This window comes from Oncorhynchus tshawytscha, linkage group LG20 (assembly GCF_018296145.1).
Source record: "Oncorhynchus tshawytscha isolate Ot180627B linkage group LG20, Otsh_v2.0, whole genome shotgun sequence".
NCBI classification, from domain to species: Eukaryota; Metazoa; Chordata; class Actinopteri; order Salmoniformes; family Salmonidae; genus Oncorhynchus; species Oncorhynchus tshawytscha.
This window is the reverse complement of record NC_056448.1, coordinates 28313578-28320113: the sequence shown is the minus strand read 5'-3', so window position 1 is coordinate 28320113 and position 6536 is coordinate 28313578.

Below are 6536 nucleotides of genomic sequence, written 5' to 3'. Positions count from 1 at the left end.
CACTCAACAAGCTGTATAGGGCTATAAGTTAACAAGAAAATGTACATTCAGAGGCGCTGTTTATTTGTCCTGTGATTTTAATGCAGTGAAACTGAAATCGGTTTTAGCTCATTTTGTCACCTCTGCAACAAAACTCTACATCACCTTTACTCCACACACAGAAACACATACAAGGCCCTCACCCGCCCTCCCTTTGGCAAATCAGACCATAACTCCATCCTGCTTCCTGCTTACAAGCAAATGCTCACACAGTAAGTACCAGTAACGCACTCAATACGGAAGTGGTCCAAGGAAGTGGATGTTTCACCAGCACAGATTGGAATATGTTCCTGGATTCATCAAATAACATTGAGAAGTTTATCACATCAGTCACCAGCTTCATCAATAGCTTTGACGACGTCGTCCCCATAATGACCGTACGTACATAGCCCAACCAGAAGCCATGGATTACAGGCAACATCCGCACTGAATTTGAGGCTAGAGCTGCCACTTTCAAGAAGTGGGATACTAATCCGGACGCTGAAATGAAATCCCGCTACGACCTAATCCGGGTAAACCATCAAACAGGCAAAGAGCGTCAATACAGGACTAAGATCGAATTCTACCACTCCGGCTCTGATGCTCAACAGATGTGGCAGGGCTTGCAAACTATCACAGATTACAAAGAGAAAATGAGCTGTGAGCTGCCCAGCGATGTGAGTTTACCAGATGAGCTAAATGCATTCTATGCTGGCTTCGACGCAAGCAACACTGAACCATGCATGAGTGCACCGGCTGTTCCGGACAACTGTATGATCTCACTCTATGTAGCCGATGTAAATAATACCTTTAAACAGGTTCAAATTTACAAGGCCGCGGGGCCAGATTGAATAACAGGATGCATACTCAGAGCATGCGCTGAGGAAGGCCCAACATTTTTTCAAAGACTCCAGCCTCCCAAGCGATAGACTGTTCTCTCTGCTATAGCACGGCAAGTGGTACCATTGCGGTACTATGTCTGGAACCAAAAGAACCCTGAACAGCTTCTACTGCCAAGCCATAAGACTACAAAACAAAGCTGCTAAAAAGCTAATAAAATGGCTACCTGGACAACCTGCATTGACCCTTTTGTGAACTAACTCTCAGGCACTGACTCTACACACACTACACTACACTATATTCACTACATGTAGTGTGTATCAGTATAGTTTGAATATAGTGTATATCAGTGTGAATGTAGTGTATATTAGTGTGAATGTAGTGTGTATCAGTTGTGAATGTAGTGTGTATCAGTGTGAATGTAGTGTGTATCAGTATAGTGTGAATGTTGTCAGTGTAGATGTAGTGTGTATGGGCATGGCGATGCAGAGGTATGAGTGGGTAAAGCAGGACACAGTGAGGAGGTAATGCGGAAGGACAGTGAGGTGTGTTGGTCAGGAATGAGCCTCTCTCCACTACAAGGCTTTTACAGTCACATCACAACTAGCACCGGGTAAATGTGGGAGTGGCTCTTATCGAATGCTGTAGCCAGCTCTCGGTTAAATCACACCTTAAATCCTTTTCCATCATCATAACCATTTGTTTACCTATCAGGCAGGGTGAGATGGGATGGGGGGAGCCGAACAGGAGGGAAGGAGGAAGAGGAGGAACACTTTGCCTCTGATCTCGGTGCTCTCTCTCTCTCACTTGTTAGTGGTAGTGTTTGGTGGTCCTCATTCGTTTTATCATTTCCTCATGCTGCTGATTCCTTCCATTGTTCATGTTGACATATTATGTGTGGACACTGTGTCCTTCTCCCTCGATTCTCCTCCTCTTCCTATTCCTTTATTTTCCCCTCAGCTTTCCTGACCCCTCCTCTTTCCTCCTACAGTATGTCTCCCACCAACTTCCTTCTCTCTCCTCTTTCTCCTTCATATTTTCCTCTTCCTTGCTCTCCTCTTCTCTCACCCCTATCCAAACCTCTGTACATCTAACCCACTCAGCTCTGATAGTCAACAAATAGTTGCACATTCAAGCCTTATTCACCTCTCCTCCCTCCTCCACTTCTTCAACCCACACCCTCCTCCACTTCTTCAACCCACACCCTCCTCCACTTCTTCAACCCACACCCTCCACCACTACCACCAATCCTTCTCCCTCTCTCCCTCTCTCTCTGTCTCTCTCTCTCTGTCTCTCTCTCTCTCTCTGTCTCTCTCTGTCTCTCTCTCTCTGTCTCCCTCCTCCACTTCTTCAACCCACACCCTCCACCACTGCCACCAATCCTTCCTTCCTTCCCTCTCTCTTTCTCTCTCTCTCTCTCTCTCTCTCTCTATCTGTCTCCCTCCTCCCTTCTCCAGCTGCCCTTGAGCTTTTCTATTACCACATGGAAAGCACCTCGCAGCCCCTGACAAGCGCAGCGGATCGACACTAAATCAGAAATCAGTGCCAGCCGCCGATCTGAGGCACCATGAAGGTCACAGACCATCCGCCGCGGCATCTCAATCTGGAGAACAGAACAGAGAAGGAACACAGACACAACTAGAGCACACAGACACCCGACAGAGAGGTAGAGAGGGAGGTAGTTGGGTAGAGAGGGTGATAGAAGTGTAGAGAGGGAGGTAGACAGGTGAGAAGGGGAGGTAGAAGGGTAGATGGGGAGGTAGAAGGGTAGAGGGGGAGGTAGAATGGGAGAGGGGAGGTAGAAGGGTAGAGGGGGAGGTAGAAGGGTAGAGGGGGAGGTAGAATGGGAGAGGGGGAGGTAGAAGGGTAGATGGATAGAGGGGGAGGTAGATGGATAGAGGGGGAGGTAGAAGGGTAGAGGGGGAGGTAGAAGGGAGAGGGGGAGGGGAAGGGGAGAGCATAGGGGGAGGTAGAAGGGTAGAGGGGGGGGAGGTAGAAGGGTAGAGGAAGAGGAAGACAGGGAGAGGGGGATGTAGAAGCGTAGAGAGGGAGGTAGAATGGGAGAGGGGGAGGGGAGGTAGAGGGAAGGGAAGGTAGAAGGGAGGGGAGGCAGACGGAGAGAGAGGGAGGTAGACAGGAGAGGGGAGGAAGGGGGGAAGGTAGAAGGGTAGAGGAAGAGGAAGATGGGGAGAGGGAGATGTAGATGGGGAAGTTAGAAGCGTAGATGTGGAGTTAGAAGGGTAGAGGGGGATGTAGAAGGGTAGATGGGGAAGGTAGAAGGGTAGAGAGGGAGGTAGAAGGAGGAGAGGGAGGTAGAAGGGGAGAGGGGGAGACGGTGAGGTAGATGGGGAAGGTAGAAGCATAGATAGGGAAGTAGAAGGGTAGAGGAAGAGAGAGGGAGAGGTAGAGGGGGAGAGGGAGAGGGGGATGTAGACATGGAGAGGGGGAGGTAGACGGAGAGAGGGGGAGGTAGACATGGAGAGGGAGGTAGACGGGGAGGCAGACGGAGAGAGGGGGAGGTAGACATGGAGAGGGAGGTAGACGGGGAGGCAGACGGGGAGAGGGAGAGGTAGACGGAGAGAGAGGGGGAGGTAGACATGCAGAGGGAGGTAGACGGGGAGGCAGACGGAGAGAGGGGGAGGTAGACGGGAGAGGGGGAGGTAGACGGGAGAGGGGGAGGTAGACAGGAGGGGGGAGATACAGGAGAGGGGGAGGTAGACAGGAGAGGGGGAGGTAGAGGGGGAGGCAGACGGAGAGAGGGGGAGGTAGACGGGAGAGGGGGAGGTAGACGGGAGAGGGAGAGGTAGACGGGAGAGGGAGAGGTAGACGGGAGAGGGAGAGGTAGACGGGAGAGGGAGAGGTAGACGGGAGAGGGAGAGGTAGACGGGAGAGGGAGAGGTAGACGGGAGAGGGAGAGGTAGACGGGAGAGGGAGAGGTAGACGGGAGAGGGAGAGGTAGACGGGAGAGGTAGACGGGAGAGGGAGAGGTAGACGGGAGAGGGAGAGGTAGACGGGAGAGGGGGAGAGGTAGACGGGAGAGGTAGACGGGAGAGGGAGAGGTAGACGGGAGAGGGAGAGGTAGACGGGAGAGGGAGAGGTAGACGGGAGAGGGAGAGGTAGACGGGAGAGGGAGAGGTAGACAGGAGAGGGGGAGGTAGACAGGAGAGGGTGGAGGTAGAAGGGTAGAGGAAGAGATAGACAGGGGGAGGTAGAGGGGGATGTAGACATGGGGAGGGGGATGTAGACATGGGGGGGGGGTAGACAGGAGAGAGGGGGTAGACAGGAGAGGGAGAGGTAGACAGGAGAGGGGGAGGTAGACAGGAGAGGGGGAGGTAGAGGGGGAGGCAGACGGAGAGAGGGGGTGGTAGACCGGAGAGGGAGAGGTAGAAGGGGGAGGTAGAAGCATAGAGGTGGAAGTAGAAGGGTGGAGGAAGAGATAGACAGGGGGAGGTAGAGGGGGATGTAGACATGGAGAGGGGGAGGTAGAAGGGTAGAGGGGGAGGTAGAGGGGAAGGTAGTAGGGTAGAGGGGAAGGTAGTAGTGTAGAGGGGGAGGTAGAATGGTAGAGGGGAGGTAGACAGGGAGATGGGGAGGCAGACTGAGAGGGAAAGGTAGACAGGGAGATGGGGAGGCAGACTGAGAGGGAAAGGTAGACAGGGAGATGGGGAGGTAGACAGGGAGATGGGGAGGCAGACAGGGAGAGGAGGAGGTAGACGGGAGAGGGGAGGTAGACAGTGGGAGGTAGACAGGGAGAGGGGGAGGTAGACGCGGAGGCAGACGGGAGAGGGGGGGAGGTAGACGGGAGAGGGGGAGGTAGACGGGAGAGGGGGAGGTAGAGGGGAGGGGGAGGTAGACAGGAGAGGGGGAGGTAGACGGGGAGATGGGAGGCAGATGGAGAGGGAGAGGTAGACAGGGAGATGGGGAGGTAGACAGGGAGAGGGAGAGGTAGACGGGAGAGGGAGAGGTAGACAGGGAGAGGGAGAGGTAGACAGGGAGAGGGGGAGGTAGACAGGGAGAGGGGGAGGTAGACAGGGAGAGGGGGAGGTAGACAGGGAGATGGGGAGGCAGACAGGGAGAGGAGGAGGTAGACGGGAGAGGGAGAGGTAGACAGTGGGAGGTAGACAGGAGAGGGGGAGGTAGACGCGGAGGCAGACGGAGAGAGGGGGAGGTAGACGGGAGAGGGGAGGTAGACGGGAGAGGGGGAGGTAGACGGGAGAGGGGGAGGTAGACAGGAGAGGGGGAGGTAGAGGGGGAGATGTGGAGGCAGATGGAGAGGGAGAGGTAGACAGGGAGATGGGGAGGTAGACAGGGAGAGGGAGAGGTAGACGGGAGAGGGAGAGGTAGACAGGGAGAGGGAGAGGTAGACAGGGAGAGGGGGAGGTAGACAGGGAGAGGGGGAGGTAGACAGGGAGAGGGGGAGGTAGACAGGGAGAGGGGGAGGTAGACGGGAGAGGGAGAGGTAGGCAGGGAGAGGGGGAGGTAGACAGGGAGAGAGACAGGAAGAGGGAGAGGTAGACAGGAAGAGGGAGAGGTAGACAGGGAGAGGTAGACAGGTAGATGGGGAGGTAGACGGGAGAGGGAGAGGTAGACAGGGAGATGGGGAGGTAGACGGGAGAGGTAGACAGGGAGAGGGGGGAGGTAGACAGGAAGAGGGAGAGGTAGACAGGGAGATGGGGAGGTAGACGGGAGAGGGAGAGGTAGACGGGGAGAGGGAGAGGTAGAGGTAGACAGGAAGAGGGGGAGGTAGACAGGGAGAGGGGGAGGTAGACGGGAGAGGGAGAGGTAGACGGGAAGAGGGAGAGGTAGACAGGGAGATGGGGAGGTAGACTGGAGAGGGAGAGGTAGACAGGGAGATGGGGAGGTAGACAGGGAGAGGAAGAGGTAGACAGGGAGAGCAGGAATATAGACACAGCTAGAACACAGCAGAGCCAGCAGTCACAGAGGGAGAGATGAGGAAAGAGGGAGGTAGAGAGCGTATAAAGAGGGAGATAGAGGGCCAGGGGGAGATTTGGGCCAGTGGTTGTCATGCTAAGGTAATCTACAAATACTACTGAGTCACGTAAACGCTATCACAGAGAAAATAATAAGAGTCTAACAGTGCAGTCTTTGACAGTGTTGTTTTTAGTTCAATGTCCAGAGAGACACAATATTTTAAATGAGATGAATAAACACATTCTGTGCATTCTAGTTCAAGACAGATTTACCTGTCTAAACACTGCATGGGTAAATAGCAAGGCAAACATGTTGGTTCAGCCATAATTCCCCAAACGCTTTCGGTATCTGTTTCCACTGAAGGATGTGCTTCTCTCCAGAGCTTCGAGTTGTTGTACACTGCCATCTAGTTGTCACAGATGAATGTGTATTTACAAGGTAACAAACAGACTGGCTACATGGTGCATATACATGTTATAAAATGTTATTTCATTTTTTAAATTCCTCCCATATCGATGATTTTATATAGCGTGGAAAGGGTCGAGAAAATAAATGATGTATATCTCTGCACAAATTATTGTAAGAATTATGGCCAGTACAAGACCATATTTGCTTAGAGATACCGTAGAGAATGGTTGTCAACCAGGTAACTATAGCATTAACATCACACAAAACAGTTAGCCAGCTATTACTAAGGATAAGGAACAGGCAGAACAATAATATCAATTTGTCGACAGGTCTTTGCG